This window comes from Sminthopsis crassicaudata, chromosome 3 (genome assembly GCF_048593235.1).
Source record: "Sminthopsis crassicaudata isolate SCR6 chromosome 3, ASM4859323v1, whole genome shotgun sequence".
Taxonomy (NCBI): domain Eukaryota; kingdom Metazoa; phylum Chordata; class Mammalia; order Dasyuromorphia; family Dasyuridae; genus Sminthopsis; species Sminthopsis crassicaudata.
Window position 1 is genome coordinate 159513057 of NC_133619.1, and position 23718 is coordinate 159536774.

The following is a 23718-nucleotide window of genomic DNA, read 5'->3' on the forward strand; positions in this document are numbered from 1 at the left end:
CCTTCCCTCCATTCCCTCCCCTAGATGGCAGGCATTCCCATACATATTAAATATCTTATAGTATATTCTAGGTACAATATATATGTGCAGAACCAAATTTTGTTGTTGCAAAGGAAGAATTGTATTTGGAAGGTAAAAATAATCTGGGAAGAAAAACAAAAAAAAAAAAAGAAAAAAAAAAGGCTCACAGTTTACGCTCATTTCCCAGTGTTGCTTTTCTGGGTGTAGCTGATTCTATTCTGTCCATCAGTGATCAATTGGAATTGGATTTACTCTTCTCTATGTTGAAGATATCCACTTCCATCAGACTACATCCTCATACAGTATCATTGTTTAAGTATATAATGATATCCTAGTTCTGCTCATTTCACTCAGCATCAGTTGATGGAAGTCTCTCCAAGCCTCTATGTATTGCTCCTGTTTGTCATTACTTACAGAGCAATAATATTCCATAACATTCATATACCATAATTTACCCAACCATTCTCCAATTGATGGACATCCATTCATTTTCCAGTTTCTAGCCACTACAAAAACGGCTGCCACAAACATTTTGGCACATACAGGTCCCTTTCCCTTCTTTAGTATTTCCTTGGGATATAAGCACAGTAGTAGCACTGCTGGGTCAAAGAGTATGCACAGTTTGATAACTTTTGGGGCATAATTCCAGATCGCTCTGCAGAATGGTTGGATTCTTTCACAACTCCACCAACAATGCATCAGTGTTCCAGTTTTCCCACATCCCCTCCAACATTCATCATTATTTGTTCCTTTCATTTTAGCCAATCTGACAGTTGTGTAGAGATATCTCAGAGTTGTCTTAATTTGCATTTCTCTGATCAATAGTGATTTGGAACACTCTTTCATATGAGTTGAAATAGTTTCAATTTCATCATCTGATAATTGTCTATTCATATCCTTTGACCATTTATCAATTGGAGAATGGCTTGATTTCTTATAAATTAGAGTCAATTCTCTGTATATTTTGGAGATGAGACCTTTATCAGAACCTTTAACTGTAAAAATGTTTTTGCAATTTGTTACTTCCCTTCTAATCTTGTTTGCATTAGTTTTCTTTGTGCAAAAGCTTTTTAGTTTGATGTAATCAAAATTTTCTATTTTGTGATCAATAATGATCTCTAGTTCTCCATTGGACAAAAATTCCTTCCTCCTCCACAAGTCTGAGAGGTATTTATGCCTAAATCTTGGACCCATTTTGATCTTATCTTAGTATGTGATGTTAAATGTGGGTCCATGCCTAGTTTCTGCCATACTAATTTCCAGTTTTCCCACCAGTTTTTGTCAAATAATGAATTCTTATCCCAAAAGTTGGGATCTTTGGGTTTGTCAAATACTAGATTGCTATTTTTATTCACTATCTTGCCCTGTGAACCTAACCTATTCCACTGATCAACTAGTCTATTTCTTAGCCAATACCAAATGGTTTTGGTGACTGTTGCTTTATAATATAGTTCTAGATCAGGTACAGCTAGACCACCTTCATTTAATTTTTTTTTCATTATTTCCCTTGAAATTCTGGACCTTTAGTTGTTCCATATGAATTCTGTTGTTATTTTTTCTAGGTCATTAAAATAGTTTCTTGGGAGTCTGATTGGTATAGCACTAAATAAATAGATTAATTTAGGGAGTATTGTCATCTTAATTATATTCTCTGGGCCTATCCAAGAGCACTGAATTTCTTTCTAATTATTTAAATCTGACTTTATTTTTGTGGCAAGCGTTTCTTAATTTTCCTCATATAATTCCTGACTTTCCTTTGGTAGATAGATTCCCAAATATTTTATACTATCAACAGTTATTTTGAATGGAATTTCTCTTTGTATCTCTTGCTGTTTGATTGTGTTGGTAATGTATAAAAATGCTGAGGATTTATGTGGATTTATTTTGTATCCTGCAACTTTGATAAAATTTTGAATTATTTCTAATAGCTTTTTAGCAGAATCTTTGGGGTTCTCTAAGTATACTATCATGTCATCTGCAAAGAGTGATAGTTTGATTTCCTCATTTCCTACTCTAATTCCTTGAATCTCTTTCTCAGCTCTTATTGCCAAGGCTAGCGTTTCTAGTAGTATATTGAATAGTAATGGTGATAGTGTGCAACCTTGTTTCACTCCTGATCTTATAGGGAAAGGTTCCAGTTTATTGCCTTTACATATGATGTTTACTGACGGTTTTAAATATATGCTCATTATTTTAAGGAATAGTCCATTTATTCCTATACTCTCAAGAGTTTTTTGTAGGAATGGATGTTGGATTTTATCACATACTTTTTCTGCATCTATTGATTTGATCATATGGTTCTTATTAATTTGATTATTAATATGGCCAATTATACTAATAGTTTTCCTAATATAAAACCAGCCCTGCATTCCTGGTATAAATCTCACTTGGTCATAGTGTATTATCCTGTGGATGATTTTCTGAAGTCTTTTTGCTAATATCTTATTTATGATTTTAGCATCAATATTCATTAAGGAGATTGGTCTATAGTTTTCTTTCTCAGTTTTCAATTTACCTGGTTTAGGTATCAGTACCATGTCTGTGTCATAAAAGGAATTTGGTAGGACTTCTTCAATCCCTATTTTTTCAAATAGTTTATATAGCATTGGAGTTAGTTGTTTTTTAAATAGAATTTAAATAGAATTCACATGTAAATCCATCTGGTCCTGGGGAGTTGGTTAATAGCTTGTTTTATTTCTTTTTCTGAAATGGGACTATTTAGACTATTTACTTCTTCCTCTGTTAATCTGGGTAAGCTATATTTTTGAAGGTATTCTTACATTTCATTTAAGTTATCGAATTTATTGGCATAAATTTGCGCAAAGTAGCTCCTAACTATTTTTCTAATTTCCTCTTCATTAGTAGTGAGTTCCCCCTTTTCATTTTCAAGACTAACAATTTGCTTTTTCTCTTCCTTTTTTTAATCAGATTTACTAAGGGTTTGTCTATTTTGTTGATTTTTTCATAGAACCAACTCTTAGTTTTATTAATTAATTCAATACTATTTCTGCTATATTGCATTTGATATTGAGGTTTTTATGTCCTAGTATATGATAAATTTTTGTATAGGTTCCATGAACTGCTGAGTAGAAAGTGTACTCCTTTCTGTCCCCATTTAGCTTTCACCAAAGAGCTATCCTATCAAACTTTTATAGTATTCTATTTACCTCTTTGACTTCTTTCTTATTTATTTTGTGGTTTGATTTATCTAATTCTGAGAGTGCAAGGTTGAGATCTCCCACTATTTTAGTTTTGTTATCTATTTCTTTTTGCAGCTCTATTAATTTCTCTTTTAAGAATTAGATGCTGCACCACTTGGTGCGTATATGTTTAATATTGATACTGCTTCATTATCTATGCTACCCTTTAGCAGGATATAATGCCCTTCCTTATGTCTTTTAAAGATCAATTTTTGTTTTTGCTTGATCTGAGATGAAGATGGCTACCCCTGCTTTTTTGCCTTCACCTGAAGCATTGTATATTCTGCTCCACACTTTTACTTTTATTTTGAATGTATCACACTGTTTCAGGTGTGTTTCCTGTAAACAACATATAGTAGGATTCTGGCTTTTAATCTAGTCTGCTAACTGCTTCCTCTTTATGAAGGAATTTCGCATTTATGGTTAGAATAACTAATTCTATATTGCTTGCCATCTTGTTAACATTTGCTTATGCTTTTCTCCTTTCCTTCCCTCTTACCCCCCTATCCAGTATTAAACTTGTGAGCACCACTTGCTTTTCATAGCCCTCCCTTTTTAGTATCCCTCCCCTGCCTTAACATTCCTCCCCCTATTTTACCCCTTTTCCTCATAATTTCTGTATTTCCTTCTCCTTAGCTTACTCCTTCCCTCTCACTTATCAATGAAGTGGAAGAAGTTTCACCATAAATCGAATATGTCTATTGATACACACTATGTTCTTTCCCCTCCTTTCTTTCTCTCAGATATAATAGGTTATCTTTTCCTCTTCGTGAGATGTAGTACCACCACTTTACCCTTTTTTATGATATAATTTCCTTTCCACCTATAGTTTCTAGGACAAATTGTACATGTGTTCTTTACATATCTTTATGGCAGTAATATAGTTCTCAAGATTTCTTTTAACCTTTTTAGAAATCTCTTGAGTTCTGTATTTGAAGATCAAACATTTTTTGTAGATCTGTTTATTTCATCAAGAATAGATGGAATTCATTTATTTCGTGAAATGTCCATCTTCTTCATTTTTGCTGGGTAAGTTATTCTTGGCTGCATACCAAGTTCCTTAGCCTTTTGGAATATCATATTCCAGGCCCTTCATTCTTTTAATGTGGATGCTGCTAGATCCTGGGTTATCCTTATTGTGGCTCCTCCATATCTGAATTGCTTTTTTCTAGCAGTTTCCAGTATTTTTTCCTTCGTCTGATGGTTCTTGAATTTGGCCAGTATATTTCTTGGCATTTTGATTTTAGGGTCCCTTTCAGTAGGTGATTGATGAATTTTTTCCATGTCTATTTTACCTTCTGTTTCCAAAATATCAGGGCAGTTCTCTTTGATAATTTCCTGGAAAATAGTGTCCAGGATCTTTTTTTCCCCTCATTTTTCAGGGAGTCCTATTATTCTCATATTGTCTCTCCTGGATCTGTTTTCCAGGTCTGTTCTCTTTCCAATAAGGTACTTGACATTCTTTTCAATTGTTTTGTTTTTCTGGTTTTGCTTGACTACATCTTGGTTTCTCCTTGAGTCATTCATTTCTACTTGTTCCATTCCAATTTTCAATGATGTGTTTTCTTCATTCACTTTTTTAATATCTTTTTGTAATTGTCCAATTGAGTTTTTATCTTCCATGGAATTTTTTTTCCATTTTATTTTTTAGAGAGCTGTTTTCTTTTTCCAGCTCACTAATCCTGTTTTCCTTGGAATTGTTTACCTTTTCTAATTCACTAATTTTATTTCTCTATGATTTGTTTTCTTTATCCACTTTGTCTTTAAATGTTTGGAATGACTTCTCCAGGCTCTCTTGCCAAGCTTCCCTTTCCTTTTCCTATTTCTCTTCTAGCTCTCTTGTGAGAGCCTTTTTTATTTCCTTTATGAGATTCTTTTGTATTGAGGAGCATATCATATTCCCTTTAGGGGATTCTTCTGGGGACAATCTGCTTTTGGTCTCCTCAGTATTTGAAGTCTGCTCTCTCTATATACAGAAGCTGTCAATGGTTAGAGCCCTTTTAAATTTTTTTGTTCATTTTGTCAGAGCGGGAATCAAAGAAAACAAATTGACAAGAGAAACAATCTGTTTCTGGGGATGATGGGGGCTGGACGGTGTTACTGAGCTTTCTTTTCAGACTGGGGGAGACAGTAGCAAGGAATTAACAGGACAGTGATGGCTGTGCTGTGTCTGTGCTCTGAAGATCTGAGAATGTGCTGAGTCATTCTGGGTGGGGGTGGGGGCGGCCGGGTTCTGAGAGATGCTGGCTTTCCGGGGTTTTATTCTTTACCTCCGGTGTTTACACCTTCTCTGCTGCTCCTGGCTTGCTGCCAAGAAGAAACATGCACACTGGGGTAAAAGTCTTTTCCCAGAAACAGCAGAGATCAAGCCCTCCCCCCTCTGGTCTGAGCTGTGTAAGCTACATGTCTTGCTCTCACTGCCTGCCCTCAGTCTGCTCCCAGTCTGTCCTTCCCCTCCCTGAGCAAATACAGACCTTCTCAGGTGAATTTCAAGGATGTCTTCTGTTGGTGATTATTTGTTGGTTTCTTTTGTGTTCAAGCATTAATTCCGAGGCTTGTCATGAAGTAAGTTCTGAGAGAAAATGCTGAGTTCAAGCAGCTGTCTGCCTCCATGCTGCCATCTTGGCCAGAAGTCCTCCAGAAAAGGATTATTGATTAAATAATTGTCATAAATGGCTGCCTTTATTTTTGTCATTCATTCATCAAACATTTGTCAAGAACTAATATACACAAAGTACTGGGTAGGATTTTGATCTAATATTGCTTCTTCCTTACTTTTTCCACCTTTCTCTTTGTTCCTCAAAATAATTCTGTAAACTCCATATGCTTAACTTCCATGATATCTTCAAAGATAGAGATAAAAGCTTATTAATAGTACAGTATGGAAAATTTGGAAGAGGTTCAGTTTCTGTAGTTTCAAATTGTCAATTGAAGGATCAAGTTCTACCTAGACAAGCATTTAAGTATCTACTTCCTGCCTAAGAACAAAAAATAATATGGAATACTTTTAAAGCAGCTGTCCCTCAGGATGATATACTGGATTCTCTTTTCTTATCTTTTCATTCTTTCTGAATTAATAATTTATTAGATTTTCATTTTCTCTAACAAATTCAAACACACTATCTCTTCCCTAATAGTCTGTGATACTACTCATTCTAGGTCCTGGTACTTTACAAAGTCACTAAATATGTTTTTACTCCTAAGTAAATCTTTAGGCTTTATCTTGAGCCCTCTTCTCTTTTTATATTCCTTTTTGGTGTTGCCATTAGCATGGTTCAGTTTTAATAGCCTTGCCAGTAATACCCAGATTTATAATCCAGATCTATTTTTTCTCCTAAGATCCTACTCTATATACACACATACACAAAATGTAATATTTACATATAATATATATATATGAAAATAACATATTATAATACATAACATATTTATATAAATGTATAAATGTATGGTATGATGATATATAACTCCTCTTTTGTATATTTATTGTGTATATGTAATGAATGAGACAATAACCAAATACTTATTTGTATTGTATATTCATTTGCTATTTTCTCATCCATTTAATATTTGCTCTTCATATGTGGAGGAGAGTATTTTTCTTTGTCTTTCCAAGATTGAATGAACATAATGCCTGACACATAGTATTTAATATTTAATGTTTGTTGATTTGGTTTACCATAATAAAGTAATGTCACATCTGAAATGATCTCTTTTTAAAAAAGAGGATTTTTGTGAGTCACAAGGGAGAGATTTTGAAGAGTCGAATTAGTCCTAGGAACAGTCTCAAAATGGAGTTATCTGGATTGATAAAACTTGAGTTTCCTGATACCTTGTGTTGATACTCCTGGTGCCTCCCATCCCCCAAGAGCTTATATAACATCATAGGAGTTCAGTGCTACTCAGATAACTGAAAAAATATCAGTGATGATAACAATGGTAATGGTGATGGTAATTCTTCTTAGTATTGTCATTCCCAGGCTTATGCTAAGAGACAAATTGGAGTAACTTGCCTCTCCTTATTTTCTTGTCATTTAGGTGTTGGTTAAAGATCACTGGAATAAATGTCATAGAACCAGAGTTTGAATTCTAGCTCTGGTAATAATTAGTTAGGTATGACCAGACAAGTCTCTTCCCCTCATTGGCCTTCAATTCCCCATAAATACCAGCTTTGACATTCTTATTTTTTCGGGCTGCTATTAATGGAGAAGCATAGACTGAGATAAACATAGTCTTTTAAAGTTCACAAATACAATAATCTATATAATATAGCAATAATTTTTATTTGATTTTTATCAGTCATGGAGACCTAGATTTAATTTAAGAGAAATGCACTAATTTCTAAGACAAAAATATCACAAAACAAAATGTTGAAGTCTGCTTATATTCAGAAATGTATTGCTGAAGTCCCCTGTGCCTATGATTGTCTAACTACAAAATTATTTTTGTCACAATCAATAGTACCTCTCTTGCTCTTATATTGGCTATCATGTGGCTTTAGCAGCATCAATTAAAGCATTTGCCTGGAAATGATAATGCACTCAAATTCTTCAAATAGGAAACCTACTTAAAGTTCAGTTTCCAAGTTATATGATATTTATTAAGAACTATGAAAAATCACTAGATATTTGCCTTTATTTGATAGTCATTATAACCCTGACAATTTTTTGAGATCTTAATAAGTAATCAGTACTGGCATACTCTTAGGTCAGTCATCTGGTATATCAAATTCAAAAAAATAATAATGGCATGAGGAAATACAATTTATTATTAGGGAATTTCAAAGTAGATACTGCTTATTTTTGTTGAATTAATTTTAATTTTAAATACATATTGAGTCTTGGTTAGTCATCTGAGTTCAATTACAGTATTCCAGACTGAACAGTTCTTTCCTTATATCTTTTAAAAATTTTTCATTCCTTATTATTATTCAATATAAAACGATCAGGAGGATGATTTTAGAGAGGCCTGGAGAGACTTAGATAAACTGATGTTGAGTGAAGTGAGTAGAACCAAGAATAAATTGTATACAGCAACAAGATTATATGATGATCAAATGTGATGGAATTGATTCTTTTCAACAATGAAATGATTCAGGTAAGTTCCAATAATTGTGTAATGATAAGAACTATCTACATCCAGAGAGAGGACTGTGGGAACAGAATGTAAATCAAAACATAGGATTTTCACTCTTTTTGTTGTTGTTGTTATCTTGCATTTTGTTTTCTTACTCATTTTTCCCTTTTTGATAGGATTTTTCTTGTACAGCAAGAGAATTGTATAAATATGTTTATGTGTATTGGATTTAATATATTTTAACATGTAAAACATATATTGAATTACTTGTCATCTCAGAGAGTGGTTGGAGGAAGGAGGGGAAGATTTAGAACATGAAGTCTTGCAAGGGTCAGTGCTGAAAAATATCCACCCATATGTTTTGAGAATAAAAAGCTTTAATTAAGACATCAAAAACAAAAAGAATTTTCATTCTTCCCTCTTATTTGATGAGCAAAGTCATTGCTTATCTTCTTGACTGCTCTGTATCCTTTTCTATTTCTGGGTCAAAATTAATATTTATTTAATATTTCCTTCTGTTATAGTTCTGACATGTCCTTTTTTTTTTTTTTCCAAAAACTTGCAAGGGCAGCTAGAAGGTGCAATGGATAGCACACTAGCCCTGAAGAGTCAGGAGGACATAAATTCAAATCCAGTCCTAGTTTTGTGACTCTGAGCAAGTCACTTAATCCCAATTGGCTCAGCAAGAAGAAAAACAAACAAACAAAAAAAAAACAAAACAAAACAAAAAAAACAAACATGCAAGGATAATTCTGCAACATTAACCCTTACAAAACTTTGTGTTCCAATTTTCACCCTCCCCAAGATAGCAAGTAATCTGATATATTTGACATGTCTTCAAATCCTGAACCATTTAAAAATCATTTTGAGACATCATTACTTTTATCAACTGCAATTAGCTATTAAATGGGGGGAGGAGGGGAGAGACAGTCAGAGAGAGATAGAAAGACAGAGACAAACAGAGAGACAGAGAGACAGAGACAAGAGAGAGAAGGAGAGAGAGTGCTGGTAGAATTTATCTACCAAAGAATTTCATTTTCTTTTCCATATAGATAGAAAATAAGTATCATATGTTCAACCCTATTCTCCTGTCCCCCACATGACATAGTTTTAGAACCACATGAGACAACATATTCCCTATTTCTTTTTTATCATGATCATGATTATGATCATTGTAGCTATTATTTATATAGTGCTTACTATTATTTGACAGATGCTGTGCGAAGCATTTTGCAATTATTTTATTATTTTGTCCTTAAAACAATCCTAGGAGATAGGTTCTCTTATGATTCTCATTTTAGAGATGAGGAAAGTGAGGCAAACAGAGAGTAAGTGATTCCCTCATATTTGAACTTAGACTTAGCTGCTTCCTACTTTAAGGAAACAAAGTTTTTAATAATACCACTTATGACTCCACATGACTTTATTCTTTGAGAACAAATCCAAAATTGAAAAAAAAAAAAAAAAAAAAGCTTTTGAAAGCAAATCATTCAATACAAGAGTGAGTCAAAAAGGAATAGTCCCCTCCTCCAAAGATCTTGGAGTTACACATTGATTCAAAGAAAGGCACAAGGAAACAAAAATGGAATGACCAATATAGAGGCACTTTTCAAATAATGCCCGTAGATTGAATAAAATGTATATCTCAGGAAATTGGAATTTTTTTTTTTTTTGCCTCAGTCTTTGGCTCCTCAGGAAGGTTTCTGGGGTCAACAGAGATTGGCTGTTCTGAGTTAAGCATTAAGTAAATCTAGTCCCTAAGCAACAAGTCTGGTCTCTCAGTCATACCGAGTCATTCAAACAATATTATAAAATGTTTTACCACAATTCCCTCCTTGGGAGAAATATTTTAATGCTAGCAGAAATAAAATTCCTAAAACAGAGAGCTGGGTTAAAGTTGAAAAGAAAGTTCATTAAAATTATTCAAGTCAGAGAAAATATCCCTTTCAGTGCCCATCTTATCAAGAACTTGTCTAAATAGTTTAAGAAAGGATAGAGTTCATATAGTGATGAACTTTTCCTAACAACTAAAGATGAGAATGATTAAATTAAGTAAGCATTAGGGAATGTAAGTTAGGGAAATTAGACTTGCATCTGGAAACAAATAATTCTACACCACAGCTTTTTGAACTTTTTCTACTTGTGATACCTTTTTGCCTGATAAATTTTTACAAAACCTTATATATAATTCATGATCTATGATCAGAAAATGTTTGAGATACATACATACATATATATATATATATATATATGTATGCATATATATGTGTCTCAAACATTTTCTGATAAGAGATCATAATTTCACAATTGCCACATTCAGTTACATGACCCCATATATGGTTATAGTTTAAGAAGTTTTGCATTATAAAATATAAAAAGCTTTCGAAGTCACTAAAAATAAAAGCAGAGAACATCTATGGCTATGAGTATTATAAATATATGTATATATTTGTACATATGCTTACATATGTACAAATTTATACATATATTTATATATGCATATAAATATATACATATATACACAGAAATATATTATGCAAATATTTACACACAAATGCACGCATGCATGTTTGTCTGTACATGCTATGTATATAGACATAGACACATGTGTTTGTGTGTGTGTATGTATGTATGTATGTGCTTTACCTGCCCAGGCTTTAGAAAGTAAATGAGAGGAATGAAAGGAAAAAAAGGAGGGCTGTGATTATATTAAAATACTATTAAGACTGTCCCTTTTCAAGGACACAGACTGACCTGATATAAGACTAAGGATTTAAAGTGGGAGTTTAGTTAACCTTTATTTTGGAGCAGCCAATTATAAAACAAATTTCTTCATTATTCACAGGATATACAGTTAGATGCAACCAAAACAATACAATGACAACTGATTTAGGAGTCTTCTACTATGACCTAGTTTAAATGTATTCTGGAACAGAAAACAATCATTATTTTTTTAAACAAAAATCATGTTCTGGAGTTTCATACATACAAGGAATAGTTCACTCAAGACCCCAGGAAAAAGAATGGCCACTTTGAGACTCTGATAGATATCCTTATGAGAAAGTATTATATCTCAAACATCAAAGCAACAATAACATCTGTAACGCTGGGATCCCTTGATACAAAGTTGTAACAAAGATGCAACTTCAATACATACTTTTTTCAGATCAGATACTTTTGATAATTTTCATAAGTAATTGCCAGGAAATCTATCAAATAAAAATCACTTTTTATGAAATAAATATAAAATTTTTCTTATTTCAGTTGTAAAGGTTCTAAATTTCTCATTAAAATACTTCACTATTTTAGAATTCTACAGCATTATTTCAGCAATTTCTCTAATAGACTTAGTATGATGTAATTACTTTTCTAACACTAAAGATCCAGGAGACTAAAGATCTGTCAAGTTCCTAAAATACAAAACAGCAGCAGTAGCAACAATAACAACAACAACAAAACTTCACAGATATTTTCAAGATCTTTGACACTGTCCTCAAAGTTTATGTTATTGTTACTGTTGTTGATTTTAAAGCATATATTTACAGTTAAAAACATAACAATTTGTTTTAAGCATTATGACCATGACCTATGAAGAATTTATTTTTCAATGATACATTTATATCACTGTAATATCCCCCAATTAATAGCATTTCTTACATGTTGATATCCCAAAAATCTAAATGAAAAATTAGAAACCTAAAATGATATAAACAATATTACATATTTTAAATCAATACAAAACATTCAATGTCAATTGAGTGAATGCATTTACCTCAATTACCTCAGCAAGAAAAGAAAGAAAAGAAAATTAGTTTATCCATCTATCACTCTGGCACTCTCAATTAAGTGCATTAAAAAGCCAATACAGAATTATTTTGAATCAACTTTGAATTACATTTTTAATTATTACTCTCACGTAGTTTCTAAGCCTTATGATCATATTATCTTTTTTTTTTTGTTTTTTAAAATTTTTTTCTCATATTATCTTATTGTCAGATATCAAGTGTATTTTATATTAATGTCTAAATTATAGATGGTCAAGCATCATAATTATCTCACTTTAAATGAGACTATACTGTCGGACAAACTCAAATCAAATCTGGATTTAAAATCATAATTTTTATCCATTAAAATCTTGTTTTTTCCTGAAAGTCATTATTCAAATTAAAGAGTTAGCTGCTTTCAGTTAGCTCAGTTCCAAAGATTTTGATGACAGTCTCACATAATTATCTTTTTTGGAGGAGGTCCATGAGGAATCAAAAATTGGAATTCATCCTACTAATGGTCTTTTGAGGACAGAATTTTAGTAATCCATATACAAATAATTCCATGCTGTAAATTTATTTGTATAGTTTCCATTTGGTAAACTTTGAAATTTGATAGAATGATCTCTCTTATATTGCTAATAGGCATTTCTCTGACTAATGTCCATTAATTTACAGATACAAAAAGTATGTTATATCTTTCTTAAAATATTTCAGCACTTACAAAAACTAAACCTTATTTAATAATCTAATGACCTTATATCTACAAATAGGTCTACCGAGTGCCAAAAAATATAGTCCTTTCATAACTTCCTGTTTTTTTTTTTTTTTTTTTTTTTTTTTTTTTTACTACTGCCCACCACTATTCAGTCAAGGAAATACTTTGCCCTTCTTCCAGATCTTTAATTATAGGCTTATATATTTATAAGCAAAAGTGACTTCAAAAACTATCAAGTTCAACTTTCTCATTTTTTTAGATGCAGAAACCAATGCACACAGGTTAAATGAGTTTTTCAAAATCACAGAGTAATATTATAGGCAGGAATTTCATCCTAGCACTTTGACTCCACTTAAAAAATTAATGCAACAATATGTTTGGGGGATGGGTTTAGAAAATTAGAAGTCCATAATCAAATAGGATTCCTGCATGTATGGCTCAATATATTAGCTAAAATGTCCAATTTATGTGGTAGTTATCTACAACTGTTTTATAGAGATGCTCTGATATGGAGACAGATTGAATCTGCCACAAATATTTCTAACAATCAAGCCTGAAAAGACTCATAACTTGAGAAAAAAATATGTTTTAAATTTCTACTGTAGCCTTTATCTAATATAAATGCAAAAGAATGCAAAATTCACTTTATGATCTTGAATACATCACCTTTAACCTGATTATGTCTGCTTTCCATAGGCAAAAGAATAATAATCCATAACTTTATACTGTCTGTTGTCAATATACATTAATATTTGTAACGTTTCCTCTTTGAAAGTACTTTTTGCGTGTAAAACATGTCATTATCACTATAGAAATAGTTTGTTCAGTCCCCTATGCATTGTATCTAGCAGTTAAAATTTTCTGCCTTTCCATAAATACTTGACATGCAATATTTCAATAATTTCTTTGGTTAAAGTTTCACATGTATATCGTGAATATGCATTATAAATATCCTTATACTTTTTCAATCTCTAAAAATGCATGGTACTCTCACATAGTTTTGATTTATGTGCCGTCAGTACTTAGATATAAGATTTTTATTGCAGTTCTCATAGGAATTTATAAAAATCACAGTGAAGGAATATCTGTCATGTTGGAAGATAGAAGCAGAGAGAAACACGTAAAATATTCCATAACTGAATAGAACATATCTGTGTTAAATATATTTATATAGAATTTTCCTTTTTCATGTCTGTATGCATATGAAATTAATAAAATATATAGATTATCAGATAAGAAGAGACTGTGCTGTATCTCGAAGATTTTGATAATATATTTCTCACATGCTTGTTCAATATGGAGCACTGATAGAAAGTTTGAAGTGTAATTTTAAGGTTATCAGAGTAGTAGATTCTCATATATGTGTACATGCATGCATAGCCACATATCTATATATGAATATATGCGTAATTGATTGAGGAAGTACAGATAAATTATTAGATTGCTGGACTACGAGTTAAGAAGCCCTGGGTTCAAATCCTACCATAGAAGTTCATTAGTTGTGTGACCTTGATTATGGCCCTTAAGCTTTCTCCAAATCAATTTGTTCATCTGTAAAATGGAAGTAATACTATTACTTTTTCACAGAGTTTTTATGCGGATTAAAATGGCCTAATGGATATATTTAAAGGATTTTTCAACTTTAAAATACTATGTAAATAGTAACTTTACTTATTTTTTTTTCATTTCTGTTACATTATCACATGTCCCTTTCCTCATATACATACAAGGAGAATTCGATTCTTAGCAGTAAGAATTGTTTTATTTGTATCTGTATTCTCAGAAAAAAAAAAGTCTTAAGTATCTCAAAGAACATCTAGTCCAATCTCATCACTTGAAAGATAAATTTATGTAGGATAACTGCAAGGTTGAGAAGTTAACATAGGATTTAGCAATGGAGTTGGTCTTAAAAATCAAGATTCTCTGTATTCTCATACTTTCTTCATCATGATATTCTCTTTGCATTGCTTGGACTACAAAATCAGGGTGAATTGACTGACCATAGTATTTTCTTTATTAACCCAAACCATCATTTGGGCCATTCCAGCTTTTCATAGGAAGATATTTTTTCCTTGGATTTCTATTTGTTTTTAATCAACATCGAATAGTGACTACAATCTGCAGGAACTCAGAGAATAAACACTTAAGTTCTTCTAAGAATATTTCTAATATTCCCATATTTTCCCATAAAATAATTCCCCCCAGTGGTGCCTAGTGATTTCATTTCTTAGAGTACAGAAGACCAGTTAAAAAAAAATCTTTCTTCATATGCAACTAACACCTTAATCAGATTTGGTATATCATGTTTTAGATAAATTAAATAAAGCAGCTAGTTGGGTGCATGTGAAATGTAATGAATTGTGGGGTATGAGCTGATATAATGTAAACCAAATATATATATATATATATATATATATATATAAATGGGAAAGAAAACTTTGTCATTTCATAATTTTATTGGGAGTAACTTTAGAAACTTTAAGAAATGTACATTCACAGTTTGTGATTTAAGCAAAGAATTTTTTTCTTTGCTTGCTTTTCCTAGATGTCAAAAAGAGAGATATTTTTTAAAAAGCTTTTACAAGTACACTGATAGTGCCATACATATTATTCAATACATCTTTTTTGAAGTCATTTCTGGTAAGATTTTACTATAATGTAATCTGTAGAAACCAAATGCCCACAAGCCTCTATGTTAATCATTTTTTTTCATCATTAATTTTCCTCCACAGGAATGGGGGCATTTCAATTTCTTTATCCTAGAGACAGCATGGCTAAGAAACCTAAGATCCTTCCAGCAAATCTACAAGTTTCATCATATTTATATCATGAAAAGATATAGGGTATGAACTATATTCATGACAAATGGTATCAATTACATCTAGTATTTCCCACTGAGATTTGCAAAATGTATATAGATATGCATTACCACATCTTTTGAGTGAAACTAAAGATATCTAATCTACATTTTGCTCAGAAATTCTAGGACTCATAAGTACTACCTTGGTCTTCCTCGCCTTTATGCTAGTTTCAGGCTGTGCATTTATCTTTTATCTGAAATCATTCTCTGCATGTCAAGTCACCTGGAGCATTTTTATAGATGAGAGAGAGAGGTGGGGGTAGGGAGGGAAAGAGGAGAGGAAGGGGAAAGGGAGAAGAGGAGGAAAAAGAGGGGGAGAAGGATAAAGGGGAGAGAGAGAGAGAGAGAGAGAGAGAGAGAGAGAGAGAGAGAGAGAGAGAGAGAGAGAGAGAGAGAGAGACAGGTAGATAGAGAGAGACAGACAGACAGAGACAGTGACAGAGAGAGACAGAGACAGAGAGAGAAAGAGACAAAGAGACAGAGGGAGAGATAGAGAAAGAGAGAGAAACAGAGAGAGAGAGAGAGAGAGAGAGAGAGAGAGAGAGAGAGAGAGAGAGAAAGACTTTTTTTCCTTTGGCAAGTGCTAGGAAGGAGATGATTATTTCCTGAAATCAACATATGGAATTCCAGATTACATTGCTCCAGAAATATTGGTCAGGAAGCCCTACACTAACTCTTCGGGTATGTGGCCCTAAAAGCAATCTCATACATCTTATTCAATGAATCTATGACCTTTGAACATAACAATTCGCCAAGACTATATTGGAGGCTCCTGTAGCATTTCAAGAGAAGAAGCTTATTCATCTTTCTGAGTTTTGATGCAACCAATGCAATATAATAAATAAACAGGAGCATCTAGAAGGGAGGTGTCATGCTTGAGACCTATAGAAGGAAAAAGGTTAAAATGTGTGTGTGTTTTTTTAACAAAATGTCTTTTAACCAAATTAAAATAATGCAAAACAACATAAATGATAAATTTATGGTTTTGTTAATTAATATTTAGCTGATAGGAATTAGTTTCAATTTGTGTTTGACATGGATTACATGGAGGATTAGCCACATAAACCATAGAGATCCATGTTCTCCTTGGACTATGTTCTGGATCTCCCAATCATTGTGGCAAAATATCATTGGTCTATGCAAGTCTCCCTGTTTTATGCATTGCCTAATGTCTATGATTAGAGAGTCATTAAGCAAGAATTTTTTTAAACAAAATTGTATGGATTCATTTTGTTGTTACTTTGCATATTAACCAACCAACACTTCCCTAAAGTCTAATGCTGTATTCTATCTCCTTCCACAGTCCTTCACCTCTGACAAAAAAGTAGAAAGGGGTGCCTTTTCATATCTCTTCTTTAGTATTACAATTAGTCATATAGTGTTACAGAATTTAAATAATCACTTTTAAAACCATTCTATTTTGAGGATATTTCATTGGGCAAGAAAGAAAGTTTGTGTGGTAGTAATTGATGATGGAACCACGAAAAATGACAGAAAAGAGGAAAATAATAACATGTTTATCAGAATATAATAACATTAATTAGGATAGTCCTTATATGCTTTGAGGATTCTCCTCCAAAGAACTAAACTTTCCTTATCTAATTCTACTTATATTAAGAAGAAGCCTAGCAGATAATAATGTAGGAGACTGAAAAATGTAACCTTTGAGAAAGAAAGATGAAAGCATATAAACAAATTGGAAACTTGGATGTAGCTCTGAAAGTCCAAGTTTTTGAAAATAAATAATTTTCATTTCCACCTTAATGTAAAGGGAAGGTTGTTCTAAGGGCTTTGTTTACATGCTGGAAACCTCAGCGCTGAATCTGCATCATAGAGATAACTACTTGTATAAAAGAAATGTGTACCTGGGGAACATTGAACTATCTACTTCTCTGAGACTGGTCTAGTTTGTGAAGGATTTCAGAAACATGGCTCTGTTATTTACCTTACAGTTGGGAAGCATTAAAGAACAGCTATAGTTTTGCTTATCTTTTTTTAAACAAAATGCTTTAGCTCATACTAACAAAAAATTGACAAAACACCAGATATTTTATGTCTAAATTATAGAATATTTCAGTAAAATTGTTTCCTCTTGACTTGGCCTTCACAATTTTCTCATTCTAATTATAGATGAGAAATGTCACTAAAGCAATAAAAGTACACCTCCCCCAAAAGCATTTTCTGTAGTAATAAATTATTTATGTTTGCAGCTTACTGTTAAGATTCAAAGAACAATTCCAATGAAAATAGAAAGAGAAAACAACTGTTTTCATGTTACCTCTTATCATGGTGAAGAGCTAAGATTAAAATTTTATGTCCTGAGATCTCTCAGTTTCTAAAAAGAAAAGATAATATAAGTTCAAAAATATTAAAAGGAACAGAATTGGGGGCAGCTAGGTGGTGCAGTGGATAGAGCACCAGCCTTGAATTCAGGAGGACCGAAGTTCAAATCTGATCTCAGACATTTAACACATCCTAGCAATGTGACCGACTCTGGGCAAGTCACTTAACCCCAGCCTCAGGGGAAAAAAAAAAAAAAAAAAAAAAGGAACAGAATCACCAATCCTTTTGAAACAAATATAAAAGTCTTTGAGAATGTCTTCAACAGTCTAAAACCTGTTCATGAAGTCATCAAGGAATTGTTGAAAATCCTACATGAAGGAATCTAGCTTGATTCAACATATTTTCAGTAATAAAACTTGAGAAAAAATGATAAGACATTATAGATGAGTTTTTTCTTCATGTGAAATATATGTTCCTCCAAAGTTTGTATGTAATGTTTCTTAAATCAAATAGTTTTTCTCATGGAATATAATAGAAATTATATGATGCAGATACAGAAAGCATGTTCTAAGAACTCCCACAGTCCCAGACTTCTCGCAATAAAAAGCAGAAAGGGGTATCTTTTCATATCTCTTCTTCAGGGTTACATTTAGTACAATATTACAAAATTTAGATACTATTTTAAAGTCATCTTATTTTAAGGATATTCCAATGACAAGAAAGAAAGTTTGTTGTAGTGATAATTGAATATAGAACCACAAAAATTACAAAAAGGGAAAAATAACAAATTGATGGCATTAATTAGGATAGTTCTTACATGATTAAAGGATAATCCTCCAAAAGACTGGGAATTCATTATTGAATTCTACTTATATTAAGAAAATCCCTAGAAGAAGAAGAATTTAGGAGATTGAATAATGTAGCCTTAAGAAACTGGAAAGTAAATGGATGTCCATCAGCTGGAGAATGGCTAAATAAGTTATGATATATGAGTGTTATGTAATATTATTGTTCTGTAAAAAATGACTAGCAGGATGATTTCAAAGAGGCCTGGAGAGACTTATATAAACTGATACTAAGTGAAGTGAATAGAACCAGGAGATCATTATAAGTAGCAAGAGCAAGACTATATGATGATCAATTCTGATGGACATGGCTCTCTTCAAATTGTTTAGTGATGAAGAGAGCCATCTACACCCAAAGAAAGAACCATGAGAACTGAGTGTAGACCACAACATAACATTCTCATTCTTTGTATTGATGTTTGCTTGCATTTTATTTTGCTTCTCTCTTTCTCTCATTCTTTCTCTTTACTGATTTGATTTGCTTTTTTTTGTGCTGCAAGATAATCATATAAATATGTGTATATATATATATATATATGTATATATACATATACATATATATATATATATATTGGATTTAGTATATATTTCTACCATGTTTAACATATATTGGACTACTTGCCATCTAAGGGAGGGCATAAGGGAAGAGGGGGAAAATTGGAACACAAGGTTTTGCAAGGGCTAATGTTGAAGAATTGTCCACACATATGTTTTGAAAAATAAAAAAAAGCTTTAATAAAAAAAAAAAGAAAGAAAGAAAAGAAAAAGTGTAGCCTTTAAAAAAGAAAGGGGAGAGTAGATAAACAAATTGGAAACTTGGAAGTGGATGTGACAGCCAAAGTTTTTGGAAATAAATAATTCATCTAAAATTCTAATAATATTGCTTCAAATCTTCACTCTATCCCTTGCAAGCAGTGCGACCATGGTTGTATCATTTTACCTCTTTGAAACTCAGTTTTCTGTGGAATAGTGATAACAACATTGCATTGAGAGAAAAGGGCAGTAAACTTGGCCACAGTAAGACTTCTCACACATATTAACTGCACGAAAATGAAGAACTTAATAAGCCAGTCAGAGTTCCAGGCATTCTTTAAGATTCTAAATTACAAGTGAATGAACAAATAGCATAGCCAGAGGTGTCTCACTCACCAATAAAGTTATAGGACCAATTCTTATTGTCTCTCCCTCCCTCTCCCTATCCTTCTCTCTATCTCTGTCAGTCTCTCTGCCTCTGTCTCTTTGTCTCTCTCTGTCGCTTTCTCTGTCTTTATCCTTCTCCCCTGCCTTCTGCTTGCCTCAACTCTTCCTTTCTACCTCTCTCACCTTACTATTTTTTTTTACTATACATTCCAGAAGTTTGTTGTGAAGAAAGTACTGGCAAAACTTAAAGTACTAAACCAATGTGAATTACAATGATAATTTGGAAGCAACTTCATTTTCATTTATGATTAGTTTTTAATTAATTGAAAATGATAATAGATTACTTCAATTTATTCTGCCAAATAGATCATGATATATAAACAACAACAACAACAACAACAACAACAAAACAAAACAAAACAAACAAACAAACCAAAAAAAACAACAATCAAGAATAAATTACATGCTTCAGGAGAACTACCTATTATATAACCAATATACTTTTCTATATCCAAAAAAAAAAATAACATTTTTATTTAAATTTTTGAGTTCCAGGTTACAGCCAAGATGGCAGGAGGATTGGGGTTGAGTGGTGGTAGTGGTAAAGGCAACAATTCCTCTTAGTTATTCCCCAAATCCTTTTATATAATGAGTCTAAGCCAATTTTAGAGGGGCAGAACCTACAAAAAAGTCAGAGTGAAATAATTTCCCAATTCAAGACAATTTCTTTCATTCTTTTGGTTTTGTTTTATTGCTTCTTTATTTCATAAAGTGATTTACTTCCCTTTGCTCAATTCTAATTTTTCAGGAATTATTTTCTTCAGAGATGATTTGTACATCTTTTTTTTTTTCCATTTGGTAATTCCATTTTTAAAGTCATTGTTTTCTCATGATTTTTTGGTACTCCTTTATCATTTTGCCTGATCTATTTAAGGTGCTACTTAAGAGAGAAAAGAAAGGAGGGAGGGAGAGAAAAGGAGAGGGAGAAAGAGAGGAGAGAAAGGACCAGCAAAGAGACCCCTGTCATCTCCCTCTACTGGTTTGTTGATCTCTTTCTCCTTATCATTTGTGGTTTGAGAGCTCTGGAAGCAGCTGCTGCAGCTGCTGATTTAGTGGCTCCCAAGAGAACCAGTGATTCCTGTTTTTTTGGAGCTGGGTTTGTGCATAGCCAATATAGGATTGTGCACAACTCTCACCTAGGTGCAACAGACTATTTCTGTTAGCTTTTTAAATTGTCAAAGGTATAAAAATAGAAGGAAAGGATGTATTGGATAAGGTGGAGCACCTAAGGGTGTTTAGATAAATGGATAAGGTGTGTAGATTAATGGAAATGGGATAAAGAGGAGAAGGGTATAAGATGGGGTTTATAAAAGGGAGGGCAATTAGTAGAAGAGGTAGTCAGAAACAAAACCACTCAGTTTCTTTTGCACATGCTGATCCTTTTCTATTTTTTATGATTTTATGATTTACTTGGGATATAGGCCCAGTAGAGACACTGCTGGGTCAAAGGATATGCACAGTTTGATAGCCCTTTGGGCATAGTTCCTGATTGCTCTACAGAAAGACAGGATCACTTCACAACTCCACTAACAATGTATCAGTGTCTCAATCTGAGAGGTGTATAGTGGTACCTTAGAGATGCCTTAATTTTCATTCTCTAATCTATAATGATTTAGAGCATTTTTTCCTATCTGTTCATGTCATTTGACCATTTATCAATTGGAGAATAACATATTGATACAAATTAGAGTCAATTCTCTATATATTTTAGAATTGAGGTCTTTAGAAGAGCCCTTGGATGTAATTTTTTTCCTGTTTTTTTAGAAAATCTTGGCTGCATTGGTTTTCTTTGTACAAGAAAATTTTAAATTAAGTATAATTACAATTATCCATTTTGCATTTCACAGTGTTCTCTACTTCTCTAGTTGTTTTTTTTTTTTTTTCTTCCCAATTAATTCTCTTGAAATTCTTAACATTTTGTTTTTCCAGATGAATTTTGTTATTTTTGGGAGGTTCTCTAAAGTCATTTCTTAGAAGTTTACTATGAATAAGAAGATTAATTTAGGTAAAATTGTAATTTTTATTATATTAGCTTGGCCTAGCCATGAGCACTTGATATTCTTCCTGTTCTTTTTATCTACCTTTATTTGTGTGGAAAGTGTTTTGTAATTGTATTCATATAGTTCGAGACATCGGCAGATAAACTCCCAAATACTTTATATTATCTACAGTTATTTTTAATGGAATTTCTTTTTGTATCACTTGCTGCTAGACTTTGTTGGTAATATATAGAAATGCTAAGGATTTATGCGGATTTATTTTTTATCCAGCAACTTTGCTAACTTTTTTTCTAGTAGTTTTTTTTGTTGATTCTCTAGGATTCTCTAAGAGTGATGTTTTGGTTTCCTTTTTACCTAATCTAATCCATTTATTTATTTTTTTCTTTTCTTATTGCTAGAGGTAATATTTATTTTTTGTATTTTATTACTTATTTTTAACACATTGTTTATGAATTATAAAGACAATATTTCAAATACAATATTGAATAATAATGGTGATAGTGGGCAACTTTGTTTCATCCCTGATTTTATTGGGAATGCTTTTAGTTTATCACATTACATATGATGCTTAATGATGGTTTTAGATAGATACTACTGATCATTTTAAGGAAAACTTCATTTATTCCTATACTCTTTACTGTTTTTAATAGGAATGAGTTATAGATTTTGTCAAATGCTTTTTATTAATCTTTTTCTGTTATTTTGTTTATTGATATAGTCAATTATGCTAATAGTTTTCCTAATATTGAACCAGATTTCCTACTTGGTCACAGTATATTATTCTGGTGAGAATTTGTTGTAATCTCTTTGCCACTATTTTACTTAAGATTTTTGCATCAGTATTCATTAGGAAAATTAATTTATAATTTTCTTTCTCTGTTTTGACTTTATCTGGTTTAGTATCAGCACCATGTCTGTGTCATGAAAAGAATTTGGTAGGGCTCTTTCTTCTCCTATTTTCCAAAACAATTTGTATGGTATTGGAATTAATTGTTCTTTAAATGTTCCATAGAATTCACTTGCCTTGGAGATTTTTTTTTAGAGAGTTCATTAATAGCTTATTCAATTTCTTTTCCTAAAATGCAATGATTTAAGTAATTTATTTCCTCCTCTGTTTATATGGGCAATCTATCAGTTTTAAAAGTATCATCCAGTTTTCTTATCAGAATTTTTGGAATACAATTGGTAAAAATAGCTCACAGATAGTTTGCTGATCCATAGGCTTCTGAACCAGGGCAGAGTAGCCAATGCTACTTACTGTGTTTTGGCTAAGAATCTCCTGATATATTTTACTCCTAAATGTAATAAAATATTTATGGAAAAAGCAGAAAGTTTTATGTGTGTGTGTGTTTGTATGTATGTGTGTGTGTTCCACCTTCCTCAGTAAAAGGTGACATGCCAAATAACAGCCAATATATAAAAATTTGATTCATTGAGGCCTCTCTGCCATGGGTCTCTCTACACTAGGCCTGCTCTTGGCCATGCAATGTCCCCATCCAATTGAGACACACCTTCCCTGAAGTCCTTCCAAAATATCTTTTGCCAGAAATTTGTTGCTCTCCAAATATTTGGGGATCCTGTCACTCTAAAATCTTTCAAGGGCTTGATCTGGTATTGGTTCTGTGGGAAGCCAGAAGAATTCAGACAAGGTCATGTGTATTCTGCCATCTTAGCATACCTTATTGTCATTTTTTAAAATAAAATTATTGTTTCTATCATATGTAATTTCATCCACTCTTTTTCTTTTCTTT